This window comes from Ambystoma mexicanum, chromosome 3p, assembly GCF_040938575.1.
Source record: "Ambystoma mexicanum isolate Mex_15411 chromosome 3p, UKY_AmexF1_1, whole genome shotgun sequence".
Lineage (NCBI taxonomy): Eukaryota > Metazoa > Chordata > Amphibia > Caudata > Ambystomatidae > Ambystoma > Ambystoma mexicanum.
In genome coordinates, this window is record NC_090925.1 from 804,528,809 (window position 1) to 804,547,835 (window position 19,027).

The 19,027-nt window shown below is 45.2% G+C and overlaps 1 protein-coding gene across 3 annotated transcripts in view; it reads right to left on the bottom strand.

Moving 5' to 3' along the window:
* RNF112 (ring finger protein 112) overlaps nucleotides 1-19,027 on the bottom strand; it is a 680,823-nt gene that overhangs the window by 103,093 nt on the left and 558,703 nt on the right. The gene's annotated exons all lie outside the window — the stretch shown is intronic.

A 19,027-nucleotide genomic window follows, 5' to 3' on the forward strand; every position in this document is an offset into this window, starting at 1 on the left:
TCTTTCGCGTCACATGACCACCGCCTCCCGCTCGCGTGTTTCTAAGCTACACTCACGTGATGCGGTCGTGGCTCATGTGACCGGGAGGAAATAACAGCGCTAGTATTTAAACGGCTGCATCGTAGGGCTTAGGTGCTTTACGGCTCTTCTCTTGGACTCCTGTACGGCTCTGTTCTTGTCTTTTGTCACCTCTGGATTTTGGACTCGGATTTCACTACGGACTGCTAACGGATTACCCTTAGCTCTGGTTTCTACTTCTTGGATTCATTGCTACGACCACGGGCTGCCTCTCGGACTTCTATCCACTACGTTCCACCTTCATTGTGCGGATTCTGGTACCCGGTGGGCCCGGCTCTTGCAACACTGCTGGGATCGCTACACTGTTGAAGGAACAGCCTTGTTGGGTCTCGGAACCTCCCCTATAGGTACAACTTATTCTCCACGGACACCTCTTGGTAAAACGGTTCCACTTATTTGTTGATTGGTTGTTGATGCTGTTTTAGCTTGATACTTAACCGGTGTTTCCCTTACAGTGGTTCGGGGGTTCCACGAGTTCCGCAGTTCCGGAAGAACATCTCCCACCTGTGGCCTCAAAGATTCTACAGAGAGTGACTTTGATTCTCTCTGTGCGGCACTTGTGGACAGAGGACTCTTCGACTACACAACAGTCAAGACACAACAATAATCCCAACAGATCAGACACACCCGCTCATCAAATAAGGGAGTCTGCAATTGATAGCTTGCAGAATTTCAGGAAACGATGGGAGCTGCCAGGAATTTCACAGCGCGCTGCTGACTTCATCAAGGACTCATGGGCACCCTCTACTCTTCTGAGCTATGGCGCTGCATGGTACAGGTGCGAAGCCTCGTGTGCAGAAAAGGGTGTTCATCCCATTTCAGCACCTGTAGTCCAAGTACTGAATTTTTCTGGCAAATCGCTCATGAGACTTATGCATTTAGAACTCTCTGAGTTTATATACCCACAATATCTGCCAGTCACAACAGAGTAGACGGTAAAGCTGTTGCGGAACACCATACAGTGGTTCGGCTGCCGAAAGGGGCATGGTTATACTAGCCTCCCACCCCTAAATACTCAGTACTTTGGGACGTTCAGGATGTTTTTTGCTCGTTTCTCAGCTGGCCTGACAATAACGTACTCAGTATAGTGCGCTTATTCGGAAAGCAGACAACGTCACATTGCCTGGTTTACGATGTTAAGGCACTAGAAATTGACAGGAAGATATTTTACCCAGAGGGCGTAACATTTAGTATCACCAAGCGTACAAAGTGTGATTCCAGAGTGATATTTCCGTGAAAACCCTGAGCTATGCACAGCATAGTGTATCAAGGATTACAAATTGGCTACATCAGGTTAGATCAGGTTAAGCCGCGAAGAGTGTCACAGCTACTCATAGCGCATAGGAAACCCTACCATGCAGTGTCAATGGCCAAGATAGCCAGATGGGTCAGGGAAGGAATGCATTGGGCTGGCATAGACTTAAGCAAGTTTGGCACGCATTCAGCTTGAGGCGCTATGGCTTCCAGAGCGTTCACGGCAGGAGTGTCTTTGCAAGAAACTATGAAGTCAGCAGACTGGTCTTCAGAGTCCAGCTTTAAGACATTTTACTTTCAGCCAGTGTCTGAGATTGCTGTGACTGTAGTACATAGCTTTGAACAAACATAATGCTCGCCTTTGGTCTTGACATAGAAGGAAGATTGCCCAGGCTTACAGCACTGGGTAGTCTTGATTCTATTAAAGACACAGAGGCAAGCATTATTCCCGCCTAGAATTCACGGGACGGATGTCATGCTTGCTGTGATAACATGTTACCTATGTATTATTGACAGGGTGAGTCTATTTCCGCCCTCATGAGGTTGCTTTTTTTTACTTTGTAGGAGAGGAGCAGAAATCAACATGAGGAAGTCGACCAGGACGAATAGTAGGAGCATACCATCGTGTCTGCAGGTGCTGTGGTGTTTCTCTTCAGGGCCATGGCCCTTGTTTTTGGGAACGGACTTGGACTTTACTATAATTGTAAACGTTTGGATTAACATGGCTTTCCCCCTCCCCCTATCCAGGGTAAGATTTGTACTATGGAGGGAGTTGTTTCCAGTCACCTGCAAGAGAAACAAAGTGCGAAAAATAAAAGTACCAGAATTCTTAGAGACATTTTGTCAATTAACCTGCAACACCTGAAAAGGAAATGAAGACACGCCTGAAAAGGTAAAGAAATATAGCTTCCCTGAAGATTGATGGTGTAATGAAAACGTTCATTTGGGGGAGAGGTCAATGCAGGAAATCTTGACTGGCAACAGAGTGCGCGCCTTATCACTAATTCTTAACCAAACGTTTGGATCATGTTGTTAAGTTCAGGCGGATGTTCGTTGCCAAAGAAAGAGGAAGGAACCCTGGCAGGATGTGAGGGCTCTGACTGCTGATAGGTAGATGTGGAGAGTCTCAGGACTACAAGAAACAAGGGACTCTTCGGACTTGGTAGTCCTTGGGATTGTTTTTTCCATTTACCTTTTGTTTAAAAATCAAATTAAAAAATAACGTAAAATACATAAAGTTGAAGTTTTGAAGTGCTGTGAGATGCAGGAATAAAGAAAGTAAAACATAATGCTCGCCGCCATGTCTTTCATAGAATCAAGATTACCTGGTGCTGTAAGTTTGGGCAATCTTCATTACATGCTAAGAATTGTACACTAAACACTGGAAATGACTTACAGTTGAAACATTATTAAGCAACCAGATTCATTCAAAGAAAAACAAATCACTACAATGAAAGATGAACCCACTACAGGAATTATTTCAATAACGTATTGTGTTTGGTGAGTGGGGCATGGGTGGATGACCTCTGTAGCATTACTACACAAATATGCAAAATGAGCAGAGGAGGAGAGGTTCCGTGGGGGAAAGAGCTAGGTGGTTCCCATTGCTATGTATGGATACTAAGGGGGCACGAATTCCTGCATTGGTCGGTGATGAAGATTGAACAGTAGTGAAAGATCTGTTGAAGCAGAGGGCAAAGCATCAGCCGGACTAGTAGTATGAATGAAGAAGTGCAGGAAGGTTGCATGGGCATGGCAGAGGGTAGTAGATGTGGCAGTATCTTTCTGGTGGGTACAGGTTTCAGTGATGTCAGTGAAGTCTAGAGAGGAGTGAGATTGGAAGGGACCAGAGAGAAAGAGGCTCTTGTTGAAAAGGCCATCTGCATTTGGCTTTTGTTTACGGTAGAGGTCTATGAAAAGTTTGTACTGAGTACACGGAGACCTACCAAGGCAGAACAGTAGTGGCACAAGACACTGTCAGGCACCCTTCGCCGGCCACAAATATTCCTTATTCTACTTCAGTAGTTATTATGCGTGTTACTCACCCGGGCTGTCAAGCTCCTGCCCGCTTTCCCACTCAGGTAATGTATCACACTGACCGCCTCTATACGACACAATAGAGCCTTAGAGTTAAATGTCAAGACTTCAGAAGCAGCAGAAAAGCAACAGAAAACACAGTAAACACACTTGCAGCACTCCGCTGCGCTTTGCTGTAGGTTCTGGTTTTGAGCTCTAGGTCCGCCTCCAAGATGATAGAGCCTGCAGAAAGACTCTGCTCTGCTGCAAAACATGTAGGATCCTGCCACAGTAAACACACTCGCAGCACTCCACTGCGCTTCACTGTAGGTTCTGGTTTTGAGCTCTAGGTCCGCCTCCAAGATGATAGAGCCCGCAGAAAGACTCTGCTCTGCTGCAAAACGTATTGGATCCTGCCACAGTAAAGACACTTGCAGCAAAATAATGTTTTAAAGTATAGGTGGCAGCACGAATTAGAGCAGAAACTGAAAGGTATCTGGGTGAACCTGAACATGATGATGATGATGGATCTGCCAAAAATATTGGCAATCTATATCGTACAAATATGGACATCTGAACAAAATGTATGTTAGAACTGATCAGCTTTTCCCCCTATTTTGGTAGTGGAAGAGAGCTGCGATTTGAGTAAAGAAGTTGCAGACTCACTCAAGCAAAGATAGCTCTAAGGTTTTACAACATAACAGTTGTTTTTTAAAGGCTGATGCCACAGAAACACAGAACTGGATGTGGCTAGAGCTAAAGTCTGCAGCTGGAGTGTTAATAAAACTGTAGTACGGCAGAGTACAGTCTTAATGCAGACGAACAGAACGTTCCTCTACTGGTTTTCTACTGTTGGTGGTTGACCCTTTAACAACCTGAGGCAAGGGCTGAGGCGGAGCTCGACAAACCTCCTTCCGGTGCGTGTAGCGCTGGCGTGAGAGTGCGGCAGAGTACAGTCGTATTTCAGATGAGCAGACCATTCCTCTACTGGTTTTTTACTGATTGTGGCTGGCCCTGTAACAACCTGAGGCAAGGGCTGAGGCGGAGCTCTACAAATCGCTCTCTAGGTGTTGTGAGGGACTCATGGTGGCAACAAGTAAGACAGACAAGTGATCACAGTGCAAGGGTGTTTATTGAACAATGAATTCTGTATGCAAGTTGGAAAAACGCCTAATCGAAATCTATCTCTAAGATGGGAGCAAGTTTCGACCATCAAATGAAAAATAAGGCAGTCCTAGTGGCGTTGTCAAAATAAAAAGGGCCTATACTAAGAAACCTATCGCCAAACCTCACAACTAATACAAAAAGGGGTGTGGGACAGTTCTTAAGAAAAGAAAAAAGTGTTCTCAAATAATATGTCAGGATGCGGTAGCCTGGGTCTCCCTTCCCCACGTTTTGGACATGGGGTAAGATGGGAGCTTGGAGCACAGTACAGTCTCAGGCTTCTCCAGCCCGAGACAACAGTTCTAATGGCAGATGTCAGGACACACTCACAAGCTTTTCTAGCATGAGATACCAGTTCAGCTTTTAACTCCCGAGCTGTCAGCTATAAGGGTTGTCGATGTCCAAGTCTCATTTCACTTGAATGTCTCCTGCCTTCGAGGACCTGACGTGTTCAACTAACAGAACACATACACAGTCTCTTTTCCATGGGCTTTGGGTGATGACTTTCACCCTGGGATTCTCTTCTTCAGTGCGCAAATCACTAGAAAGTTCTTGAATTATATCAAGACAGCAGATAGCTATGTTTTCTCACTTTCCAGGGCCTCTCTGGTTCCACAATAAAGTTCCTTTAACAAATGAAAGTTTGTTTCCAATGTTCAATGGGTTCACCCCTGGTTCCCCCTCTTCTGGGCGCTGACCCTTCTCAATTGTTCACCACAGTTTCACATAGGGTGATGGCTTCACCCCTGGGTCCCCCTCTTCTCGGCGCTGACCCTTCTTTACTTTCAACCTCCCTTCTCTGGGTTCACTACAGCTTCTCCTTTGCTCACAAATCTTGATGTCTTTTCAAACAGTTCTAATGGACATCCCTCCGCCGGGTTCAGTCTTGTCAACACACTGTTTCCTGGGACTTTAAACTTGCCCCCTTCTCGTTAGCATCCCTCGGTCAGGCTCACTCTTGCCAACTTCACATTCACTTGTATTTGCGGGATTCACTTACCTTGCTTTCTCTCACTGCGGGATCACTTCTCTTGCTTTCCCACAGTTTATAAATCAAAGTCTTTCGACTGTACAGGGATTTTACTTGACCCTCAGTATGACCACTTTGAACTATTCTGCTGGCTCCCTTATGGCCTTCTGGTATCTGTAGTTTCTCTCATATGGGGCTCGACCAGAGTCTCTCGAGTTAGCACCCACGTGGTGCCGGTTTCCTTCTGCAGCTGGTCTCCCCTTCAATACTTGTAACAGTTCTTTACACAGTTCATTAAACTGGTTCAAACTTCCCACTTTGCGCTTCTCGTTCCAAACAGCCTGATTGGTATCGATTCTCCCCTCGACTCACCGGCTGTGATGAACCGCTTGGCGTTTGGCTTCCCTGGAGTCAAGGCCGGTACTACAGGAGCTTCCCTCTGTCCTGCTTATCGGCATAAGCTTGCCCTGTGTAAAGTTGACATCTGCTGCAAGACACTTGTGCGATTGTTTGCGGTCTTAGGCTCTCTTCCACGAAGGTTCCGCGGGCCTGGGATGAAAAGGGCAAGGTCACTTCTCGTCACTCTCTCGATTCCTGCCGCCTTTCTCCTTCTCTTGAACTGCCACACCTGTGTATCTTTACCATCGTGCTGTCTGTCGTGCCTGCCTTGCTCGTACTGCGCTCTCTCACTCGTCCTTTTATCCCTGTGGGGGAAAAGGAAGGGCCGTCAGGTGTGTGTGATTTAAATTAATTACCTGACTTTGCTTGACCCTTTTGTAGGGACATGTCAGGTAAACAGGTGCATTGCAAGTCTGTTGTCTGTCACAACGAGGAAGAGGCGTTCAGGGTGGAAAAGGAGGGTGGTAGAGTTCCTGAGTGTCCTACGGGGTAGGATGGAGAAAAGGTATTGTCGGATTGTCCTACGGGATATGATGGGGAAGGCTTGCGAAATGGACAAGAATGACCGGGATGGAGACCAGAACATAGGGGCTTGTGGGAATGCTAGTATTCTGTCATAGTAGATTGGGGTTTCGAAAGATGACAATGGGAGGGACGGGGATTGGTAGGTTTTGCGAAGCAAATGAGAGTAACTGGGATTGTGAAGTGAACAGAGGGCATCGTGGGAATCTAACACAGTATAACTCTGGATCTGTGTTAAACTTTGGACTTCCCCACGGGCATCCTTGCAAAATACAACTTCTTTACAGGCTCCTCTATGGTTCAGGTACAAGCTACCATGGCGTCTGTACAAACGTCGACGCATTCCAGGTCACCTGACACGTCTTGTACGTGGAAGACGCACAGCAAGCCACGCCCCTTTTTACGACTATAGTTTTTACGACTATAAAACCACCGTCTTCCAAGGGGCTTGTTGCTGCTAATTAACGCTACCAGCTACACGCGGTTTTTGTACCGTTTCCTCTTCGTGTTTCCTTACACGAATCCTTATCTGAACTCCTGGTTTTGACCCTTTGTCTGACTTTTGGATTGCCTCGTCTCATCCTTTATTCCTGTCGTTCTCATCTGGTTGTTGGACTCGGAACGCTACTGGACACGGCTCTCTTCTTTGGCGGTTCTTCCCAGCTGCCGCTCTGCTCTTCAATTGTGGTCTTTTATCCGGATCCTCTCAACAGCTACTCAGCTATACTCGTGTACTCAGGTACATTGCCTTCCTTGGATATCGTCTTCTGTTGGATTCTGGGACATTGAGTGACTTTTCTTGTGATTGTTCTTAGGTGCACATGAACGCCCTCCTGAACTGCACCAACCCAGCACTAGTGCGTCCCTCGTGCCGTTCGGGGTTACTTACCTGTACTAACTTCCCCGTTTGTTATTTTCTCCTGTCAGTGTCTTCAGAATCCTGGACTCCTCTTACTCTACTATCTTATTTCAGGTCAGTGGTTATCAATCCTATAGCTATAGTGGGAACCGATACTGAATTAGTTCAATTCCACTCATTTGCGTTATTCTTTATTTAGATCAATCCCGGGGAAATTCAACTCCACTCCAATATCTATATAGGTAGTTGTCCCATCATTTCATCTGTTCTAATTACTTGCATAATATCAACACTGTCTAATATCTTGGCATTCTTTTGCAGCAATGGTATTGGCGGTGTGTGTTCTCCCCGCTCTTTTATTCAATTGACATCTCTGTCTGTTCTAACTAAAACAGCAGAAAGGTACATTGTGGAAAAGAGCCCCTCCTTGAGGAAGCCTGAGTCTTGTACTCAGGGGAGCTGGGATGGAAGGCTGAGTTTGGAATCTTATACCACCAACATCTCCAAGGTCATTATCTCTGTATCTTCGGCCTACTCGGACTGGTGAGTAACAGAATTAGCAGCCTGTAAAAATGTCCACAGAGGCCAGTGATGCTTTGAATCAAATCGTGCAAATGGTCACGGATCTACGTACTGACTTGACCAATGCACAAGAAGCACTGTGCCAACGCATGGACGCCATTCAGTCTTTGGTTACCACACCAGCGGCACAGATGGCTGGTGCTGGAACTACAGCATCAGGTTCAGGGTTTCCACCTCCACAGCAGGAATCAAACCCGATCTTGCTTACCACCCAGTTCCCTCTAGCTCCTCCTGAATGTTTCCTAGGCGACCCTAAACAATACAGAACCTTCATTAATCAATGCAAATTGCATTTTCTGTGTCGCCCGCCTCATTTCCCACATCTACAACCAAAGCGGCTTTTGTTTTGTCTCATTTGGGAGGCACCGCAGCGGCATGGGCTAACCCGTTGTTGGAATCTAGTAGTCATGTTCTTTACAATTGTGATGCCCTTCTTGCTATGATGAGTAAAGTATTTGATACACGTTATACTACTCAAGCTACTGATTTGGAACTTTTAAAACATCGACAAGGAAACAATTCTTTATTGGTTTATTTGGCACGATTCAATCAGTTGGCAGCAGAAACTGACTGGCCTGAAGAAAAGAAGACAGCTGTCTTCTATCAAGGTATTTCAGACAAATTAAAGGACATCCTCTCCACTGTTCCTGTAGTTCCCGTGGCATTCGGGGAACTGCTAGACTTAGTCCTTCAGATTGATGCTCGAAAGTCCGAAAGACGCGGTGAAAAGAAAACAGCATTATTCAGCATGGTTTCAGCAGAGGCCTCGTCTTCATCATCACCTGCGCCTGAACCCATGCAGATTGGGGCGGTTAGGGGGCCACTTACCCCTGCTCAACGAGAATATCGTCGATCACACAATCTCTGCATGTATTGTGGGGCCTCTGATCACTTATTAGCTGAGTGTACCAAAAAACCTAAAAGAAAGGCGGGAAATGCCAAATCCCGACAGTAGACAGAGTCCCTATGTTGGGAAATTCACCCTTGGACTCTACATTACAGAATCCGAGTTATTTAGTCCGCCTACCAGTTACAATTTCCTTAGATCCTGGTGTTTTATTCCAGACAACAGCTGTGATCGATTCGGATGCAACAGGTAATTATTTTGATCAACGTTTTGCCGCCATGTCAAGTATACCACTGGTTCGCAAAACTATACCTGAAACAGTGAATGCAGTGGATGGTTCACTTCTTGTCTCAGGAATGGTTACCCACCAAACAGTTCCACTACATATGAGTACTGATGAAGGCCATACTGAAGACATATCATGTGATATCATTAAAGCACCAGCTTACAAAGTCATTCTGGGCATTCCATGGTTGAAACTTCATAATCCTGCCATCGACTGGTCGACATCCCAGATTCAGTTTCCTTCCAATATGTGCAACACTCGATGTACTACATTACTCGGTATTACACATGATAGTCCAGTCAGGGCGCTAGTTTCGCCTACGATGCATATTGGAGCTGTCTCTAAAAACGTTACCTCTGTGATACCTTCTCAATATGCAGATTACACAGATGTTTTTGACAAAGGGATGGCGGAGACTCTACCCCCACATAGAGATTATGATTGCCCAATAGACCTAATTCCGGGAGTAAAAATACCATCCGGCAGAATATACTCCCTCACTCTCAAAGAAGATGAAGTCCTTAAAGATTACATAGACAAGGCTTTGACCATGGGATTTATTCGTCCTTCCAAATCACCAATTTCATCACCACTTTTCTTTGTCCCTAAGAAGGAAGGGGATCTACGTCCTTGTATTGATTATCGTGCTTTGAATGCAGCAACCATAAAGAACCAGTATCCTCTTCCTCAGATTTCTGTCCTTCTTGATCAATTGGGTTCTTCCAAAATATTCACTAAGCTTGATCTCAGAGGAGCTTACAATCTCGTCCGCATGAGAGAAGGGGACGAATGGAAGACCGCATTTAAAACACGTTACGGTCTATTTGAGTATCTTGTCATGCCTTTTGGCTTATGTAATGCCCCGGCCACCTTTCAAGCTTTCATGAACGATCTGTTTTATGACATTCTTGATCAATTTGTTGTTGTCTACCTGGATGACATTTTGATTTACTCTCAAAACCAGGAAGACCACGAAAAATATGTCAAGACAGTACTCCAACGTCTGAGAGAACATAGACTGTTTGTTAAAGCCGAAAAGTGCATATTTCATGCCTCAGAGGTGGAATTTCTGGGATATGACCTTACTAACAATGGTGTGCGCATGAGTCAATCCAAAATTAGGGCGATCCTGGAATGGCCTGTGCCCAATTCACTCAAATCATTACAATCATTCCTGGGATTTGCAAATTTCTACAGACGCTTCATCAATGGCTTTTCTGAAATATCTGCACCACTTACCTCTCTGACAAGTGCCAAAGTACCATTTGTATGGTCTTCAGAAGCTCAGAGTGCCTTTGAGCAATTAAAATCAGCATTCACTTCCGCTCCTGTCCTCAAACATCCTGATCCTGAGCTTCCTTTTTTTGTTGAAGCTGATGCTTCAGGTTATGCCATTGGGGCGGTATTGTCTCAAACCTGTCCGCATTCGGGAGAGATCCATCCTGTTGCCTATTTCTCTCGTAAATTCACATCTTACGAAAAGAATTACTCCATCACAGAACGCGAACTTCTAGCCATCAGAGACGCATTCTTGAAATGGAGACATCATCTTTTGGGGGCCAAACACCTTGTAACTGTATACTCTGATCACCGCAGTCTGTTAGCCTTCAAATCTATGAAATGTCTTACGCTAGACAGGCGTGGTGGCATTTATTCTTTTCACAATATCAATTTGTTATCACATACCGTCCTGCTAAAGCCCAAGTTCCGGCTGATACTCTCTCACGCTTACATGTGGATGGTCAGTCTCAACAGCTCGAAGCTCTTCCTCTTCTACCAAACAAGGTTGTTTGTGGTTGTTCGGTTCAGCCCTCTTTGCGTTCAATCATCCTTGATTGGGTCTCAAAACATCCAAAATAGATCATTGACCTCAATCTAGAAATCATTCAAGGTATGCCATTCATTCAAGTGCACGTCTATATACCCTCAGGTCAAGCTAGAAAATTAGCTCTTCAGTGGTCTCACGATTCCTTGATTGCTGCACATCCAGGAAGTCAAAAAACTCTTGAAACCTTACAGCGTTGGGCTTGGTGGCCTTCCATGGTTCGTGATGTAAAAGATTACATTTTGACTTGTTCCATATGCACTCAGTGTAAAACTTCTAGAGCCAAACCAGTTGGATTGTTGCAACCTCTTCCTGTGCCGTACAAACCTTGGCAGATGCTGTCAATGGATTTCATTGTGGAACTTCCTGACGTTCAGGGCTATGACACTATTTGGGTAATCGTTGATTACTTTACTAAATATGCATTGTTCATACCTTGTTTGGGTTTGCCTGCAGCTCCAGAATTGGCCAAACTGTTCTTGACGAATGTGTTTTGTTTCTTTGGCTTACCCTCGGTTATTGTTTCCGATCGTGGCACGCAATTTACGTCACGATTCTGGAAGGCTCTTACAACTTATTTGGGTATTGAGGACAGGTATTCCTCAGTTTATCATCCTCAAACGGATGGGCAGACTGAGAGAACTAATGCTACCATCGAACAGTATCTATGCTGTTTATGCCTTCAGTACCAACAGTCTTGGTTTACTTCTTTAACTTATGCAGAATTTGCATATAACAACTCTATGCATACATCAACTGGAGTTTCTCCCTTTTTTGCCCTCTATGGTGGTCATCGTAGGGCACTTTCACTTGACCCGGTATTACCGGCCATTAATCCTGCAGCAAAAGATTGCATCAGAGATCTCGATAAGATTCATCGGGACGTACGCTGTAATTTACTCCGAGCTCAAGATCGTGCCAAGAAGTATGCCGATGTACATCGATCACCTGCTCCAGTCTATCGCAGTGGCATGAAGGTGTGGTTATCATCCCGCAATTTGCGAATTGCAGGCAAACGCTCGCTTCTGCCCAAATTTGTAGGACCCTATGTCATTACTGATGTTATCAATCCTGTGGCAGTTAAGCTTTCTCTGCCACGATCTTGGCGGATACATCCAGTCTTTCACGTCTCCTTGATCAAGCCTTTCATCCCTGGGACCCGTCTGCCTACTCGTCCTTTGCCGATTTTGGTGGATGGTGAGGAGGAATATGAGGTCTCGCGTATCCTGGACTGCAGGGTGTCTAGGGGTACGTTGTTCTACCTCGTGGATTGAAAGGGGTATGGGCCTGAGGATCGTACTTGGGAGCCGCTCTCCAATTTGCATTGTCCGGATCTTCTGAGGAGCTTCCATTCCGCCAGGGGGTTGCCGGTGTCTTTGGGGGAGGATGCTGTTACACTTCGGACTTCCCCGCGGGCATCCTTGCAAAATACAACTTCTTTACAGGCTCCTCTGTGGTCCAGGTACAAGCTACCATGGCGTCTGTACAAACGTCGACGCATTCCAGGTCACCTGACACGTCTTGCACGTGGAAGATGCACAGCAAGCCACGCCCCTTTTTACGATTATAAAACCACTGTCTTCCAAGGGGCTCGTTGCTGCTAATTAACGTTACCAGCTACACGCGGTTTTTGTACCGTTTCCTCTTCGTGTTTCCTTACACTAATCCTTATCTGAACTCCTGGTTTTGACCCTTTGCCTGATTTTTGGATTGCCTCGTCTCATCCGTTATTCCTGTCGTGATCATCTGTTTGTTGGACTCGGAACGCTACTCGACACGGCTCTCTTCTTTGGCGGTTCTTCCCAGCTGCCGCTCTGCTCTTCAATTGCCGTCTTTTATCCGGATCCTCTCAACAGCTACACAGCTATACTCGTGTACTCCGGTACATTGCCTTCCTTGGATATCGTCTTCTGTTGGATTCTGGGACATTGAGTGACTTTTCTTGTGATTGTTCTTAAGTGCACATGAACGCCCTCCTGAACTGCACCAACCCGGCACTAGTACGTCCCTCGTGCCGTTCGGGGTTACTTACCTGTACCAACTTCCCTGTTTGTTATTTTCTCCTGTCGTTGTCTTCAGAATCCTGGACTCCTCTTACTCTATCATCTTATTTCAGGTCAGTGGTTATCAATCCTATAGCTATAGTGGGAACCGATACTGAATTAGTTCAATTGCACTCATTTGTGTTATTCTTTATTTAGATCAATCCCGGGGAAATTCAACTCCACTCCAATATCTATATAGGTAGTTGTCCCATCATTTCATCTGTTCTAATTACTTGCATAATATCAACACTGTCTAATATCTTGGTATTCTTTTGCAGCATTGGTATTGGCGGTGTGTGTTCTCCCCGCTCTTTTATTCAATTGACATCTCGGTCTGTTCTAACTAAAACAGCAGAGAGGTACATTGTGGAAAAGAGCCCCTCTTTGAGGAAGTCTGAGTCTTGTACTCAGGGGAGCTGGGATGGAAGGCTGAGTTTGGAATCTTATACCACCAACATCTCCAAGGTCATTATCTCTGTATCTTCGGCCTACTCGGAGTGGTGAGTAACAATCTGCCGTATACCAGCTGGAAGTGTGTTCCACAAAAGGGGACCCTGAGCATCCAGGGTAGTACCTCCAAATTTGGCTGTCCTGAATTTAGGATAATTGAGAGTGACCGCAGAGGAAGAGCGAAGGTTCCACACATTAGGTTTGATGCCTATACGGGATGACAAATAGGTTGGGCTACTAAGACTGAGGCATTTATGGGTCGTGGTAAGCATCTTGTGCGTTATGCGGTGTTTGACAGGTAGCCAGTGGAGTTTTTTTCCTAAAAGTAGAGATGTGTGTGCGACGTGACTTATTGAAAATGTTCCGCACGGCATTGTTCTGTGCCACTTGTAAAGATTGGATATTAGAGGCTGTGGTGCCTGCCAGGAGGCTGTTACAGTAGTCCAATCTTGAATTTATCAATGCAGTGGACAATAGAGCACAGTTCTCTTCTGAAATGAATGGTTGAATATATCTGATTCTCTTGTTTATAATTCCAGAACTAGATTTAATGTTAGAAATATGGGATTTCATGGAGAGTTCTTCATCAAGAACTACTCCTAAGGTCTTGACTTTCTTTTGAACTATGATGGTGTTATTAGCAATATGGAAAGAGGCGTAGTTAGGATCAAGTTTTGCCCGGCTGTTTTTAGATGCCACAATAAGGAGTTCAGTCTTTTTATTATTAAGGGCAAGAGAATTACAAGCCATCCAATCTTGTATGGCTTTATATATTCGGTTGATGGTTTCCAAATCACTGCTGTATGAACCACTCAACTGAATAACAACCTGAGTGTCATCAGCGTAATTTGTATATTGCACTCCTAGTTTGTTCAAAAGATCAAGAAGGAGCCAGATGTAAAGGTTGAAGAGCAGCGGCGACAGACAGGAGCCTTGAGGAACTCTGCATATCTGAGAGATAGGAGAAGATTGTTTATCACCCACACAAACTCTTACCATTCTGGGACCCAGAAAGGAAGCAATCCATTGGATGCAATTGCGGAGCAATTGGCGACCTCTCCGAGCCTTGACACTAGTAAGCTGTGATCAACTAGGTCAAAGGCTGCGGAGAGGTCCAATAGCATGAGCAGAGCAGCTTGGTTTTTATCAGCTATGCTAGCAAGTGTAGATTTGAGATCCAGCATAGCTGTCTCAGTTCCGTGACGAGCTCTATATCCCGACTGACGAGTACCTAAGATGTTGTGTTTTTCAACATGGGCCTGTAGCTGTAGGTAGGCAAGTTTATCAAGTATTTTAAGGACATAGGGCACGTTAGTTATGGGTCCGTAATTGTCATTGTTGGCTGGGTCAAGGCCTTGGAGTGATCCATGCCGACTTTAGCAGGTCCGGCACCAGACCCTCATCAAAAGAGAGGTTAACCAGTTTGGTAATCCATGGAACCAAGGTCCCTAAGGACTCCTTAAGAATGCTGGTGGGGCAGTCGTCCGCTGGACAGGATGTGGCTTTGAGGTCCTAAATGATTTTGAATACTTCATCTTCAGAATAGTGCGTGAATGAGAATGGAGGGATAGTGTTTTCACAGGTATTGGGTGAAGTGGTATCAGTAGTAGATTGTGAAACGGCTACGTTACCAAGGGCTTTGCTGATACTTTCTTTATAAGAATTAATCTTGAGTAGGAAGGCATCATGAATGCCCTGACACCACTTATCGTCCTTGATGATGTTGTTCGTGGGGGAGGCTGATTTTGAAATTCTGCTAAGATTTTAAATAGCTCCCCAGTGTTAGATTTAACATTCACTATTCTTTCATTATAGTGTGTGGCCTTTGCTTCTATAATGAGTTTTTTTGTAGTCGAGGATGGATTTTTTATATTTTGTTAGGGTATTATCGTTGGGGTCTTTCCTCCAGGCTCTTTCGAGAGCTCTCTTTTCTTGTCTGGCTGTAAGAATTTCATTACTGAACCACGTGTTCTTTGTGGTTTTGGTCTTTATTGCCTTCATCTTCAATGGGGCAAGGTCGTTAACTGCTTTTTTGATGTTGGTTGACAGATGGTTAATCAGTTTTGAGGGATCATCAAAGTTGTCAAGGGGTTGAAGCTTAGTTAACAGTAGTGCATTAAGTTTTGGGGCTGTTAGATTCTTTAGGTTGCGAGACATTTTTTGAATATGTGGGTTCATATTAAGTTTGGGAGGAGGAGATGGTAGTGAAATCTTGGCTTGGATGAGAAAATGGTCCGACCAGATGCACGGTGTGACCAGGACGTCGAAAATGTTGGTATTTTGGGACAAAAGCCAGTCTAAGGTGTGTCCCTTGCTTTGCGTGGGAGACTCCATCCACTGGGTGAGGCCAAAGGAGGTGATGGTATCCATGCGGTTGGTTCCTGCTTTGTCCTGCTGGTCACTAGCCCAATAGTTAAAATCACCCATAACAACAACAGGGCCTTTGGTGGCACAGATCTGGGCTAGGAGATCACTAAACTGTTCTTCAAAAAGAGGCATGATTTTGGGAGGACGATAGATCTTAAGTGTGTTTAGTGTAGTGTGTGGGGAAGTTTTGTTTTCACCCATAGACTCTCACAGCCTTCCGGGGAAGTGTGGGGAATTTCATGACATTCAAGACTTGACTTGCACATCATTGCCACTCCACCACCTTTGCCTAGCAGACGGACTGCTCTGAAGAGAGTATAGTTGTCAGGCAAGGAGAGTGTGGCCTGGGTAGGAAGATCAGGGTTGAGCCAGGTTTTGGTTATGCCAAAAAAAAAAAAAAAATCAGGCATTAGATCATTGGTAAGGTCGGAGATTTCGACACCATGCTTATATAGCGAGCGTGTGTTAAGAAGAGAGAGAGATACAACTAGCAACGTTGCAATCTTGGGTCTGCTCATGTTGGACTGGCTCAGTGTTTTCTTTGAACACATGAGTAAGCAGGGGCAAGAAATGTCTAAAACTTACTTTGTGGGAGAGACGATATGTGAGCCGGCTAGTCAATGGCCCTGCAGACGCAGAAATTACCAGCAAGCTGGCGAGCTGCGGCGATGACCGGTGAAGACCGGCGCGACACAGAAGCGCCGGCGCTGAAGCGCCTGGACAAAGGAAATATACCCCAGGGATCCTGGGAAATGTAGTTCCAAGAGACTACTTTCGGTTCAGTCCTCTCAATCAAACATGAGAGTGCTTTGCTCTCTGCCACTCGCACACACAATAATACAATGTGGTTCCTGAATACTCGCAAAATGCAAAGAAGAACACCCTCAGGTTTCTCACACAGTGTGAAGCGCTGGCGCAACAGTACGGCAGAGTACAGTCGTATTGCAGATGAGCAGGTTTGGGGGTTTTTGATCGTGTGTGAATTGATCGCAGCAAACTGTTAAAAAAAAAAAAGCCTGCATGCGATCAATTCTCAGATGATCAAACACCACCACCCACCCCCTTACCTACCTACCTGTTTGCTCGCCACCTGGTACACTTCAGCCCTGCGTTGTCAAATCCATAACGGCCATCTCTGCAACTCCCCAAGGCTAATACATACCGATCATAGGGAGCGGGGGACACCCCCGCAATCCCCGCAATCCCTGCTCCACATATTCGGTATGAGCAGACCGTTCCGCTACTGTTTTTCTACTGTTGGTGGCTAACCGTTAACAACCTGAGGCAAGGGCTGAGGCGGAGCTCTACAAATTGTGCTCTGGGAAAAGTGCCGGCAGAGTACAGTCGTAATGCAGTTGGTTTGCAGGAGGACGCGAGATTGGATGCACCAAGTGATTGTAAAGTGCACAGGATGTAGTCTGAGGAGCTGTATATTTCAACAGCGATACCCGGGAGTGCAAACACTGAGTGCACATTTGTCTACAAATATGAGTCCACCAACGGTGACTGCTGCACGTGAGGACTCTAATGTTCGTAACAAACTGTTGAAAGTAAAATTTTTGCTGAGTGAGATAAAACCTCAGAGGGTGGCGAGTGCTGTTATCCATGAGCAGCAACTGGTAAAGGATATTGCGGAGGTTTGTTTTGATTTTGTGGAACACAATGTAATAAGAGGCCCGAACATGATTGCGTGGTCAGGTATACAGGAAAGTGTTGAGTCTGACTGTGCCTGGGAGATCTTGAAGATTCCAGAGTCTCCATAATGTACAGTGTGCCCAGTTACCCCAAAGGGGGCGAACAAAGAGGAGGGCAGTACCTGAAGGGGCCCCTGGTGTTAACATTGAAACAAGGGGTCAAAAAGATCACCGCATATTTTTCTAGCTTGACCGCAATGGGTAAAGAGGTTGGGTCAGTGTAAGCAGGGGAGGTTATGGATGCAGAGCTACTAGAGAGAGCTGGGGTGAAGGTGCAGCAGAAAATAGAGGTATCTCTGCTGACCAAGACCAAGCCAACGTCCGCGCTTGTCCCTGCCCTCTCTCTATCACTGGCGTCTATTAACAATTCCCATGACTCTGTATTCCATATTAGTAAGCCTGATTTGCATCTGGAAGAAGTCCTGGAAAGGAGATTAACTCTGGACTTTGAACATATTACATGTATGATAGAGATGGTGGACTCTGGCTAAAGGTCTGCAACTATGAGAGATTCTCTATCTGAGAAACTGCAACGAAATAGAGTCGGGACGAGCCACCAGTCTTCAGTGGTATTAGAGATATCTTTACTTCGAACAAGGTTTCAGCAGGAAGAGCCGGAAGAGTTGTACCTGCAGTTTGGACATCCCAGGCAACCTTTAGGTTCTTCACCTTCTGTAATGTCAGATTCCATGACCTCCGAGGCGTTGAGTAAAGTAAGATCGCTATCTAGAGGGACAAGTGTGGACCCTTTTAGATCTGAGAATTCAAATATATGTCAGCATTGACAATTCTCCTGGCCCCTTTTTTGAAAATATAGGAGAGTATTAATGACAATGTGAAAGATCCGGGGGAAATGTGTTGGCAATGTCACACTCTAAAATGATTTACATAGAGGGGTTCATTACAGCCATGAGAAACATAAGTGTCCCAGCGTTTGAACATTCTGTGTGGGGGCCTAATTTGGATCTTAATGTAAATAGATGCAGACAAAGTTTTTTATATAATTGAACCTATGAAGGAGGGGGCTGTGGGCCTTAATGTAGACCAGCTCACTGATATATCACAACTTCCACAAACCGTGCAATCAGTGATACAACGTGACCGGGACAACGACCCAGAGGAAACACTTGTGTATAGGCATGTTATAAATGTCATATCATATCATAGCATAACCTGCTCCACTGGAATTACGGGAGAGATGTTTGATTATGGTGGAGAACGACTCTCGAGATGTTCGGTTGAGGGAAGGAGGAGGGGTGGATATAGTTGGGGTCGATGCTGGAATGGAAGTTGCACAAGAGAATTTGCCAAGTGAATATCTCATATTTCAGAAAAGAAAAAAGAAGAAGTAGGGAAAAAAAAGTCTTAGACTAAGGAAGGAAATAAAAAATGTCAAAATGGTGCTGAAGTTAAAATGTAATGATTCAAGAACTTTATTTTGTACTCTGGCTGTTCCCCTTAAATCTCCAGACCAAATAGTGATGAGTAAGAAAGTGACAAAGACTATGAAAAATCTTCGAGTTATAACATCTGTTGTGCCTAACATGGTTAATACAAAGGCAAGAACAATTGGGGAAGATGAGGAGGGCGGGCAAAAGGCCTTAATCCATTTGTCGACATATACTGTAAAGGATATTGATGAAGAAACTGAGTGTCTTCATGAAGTGCA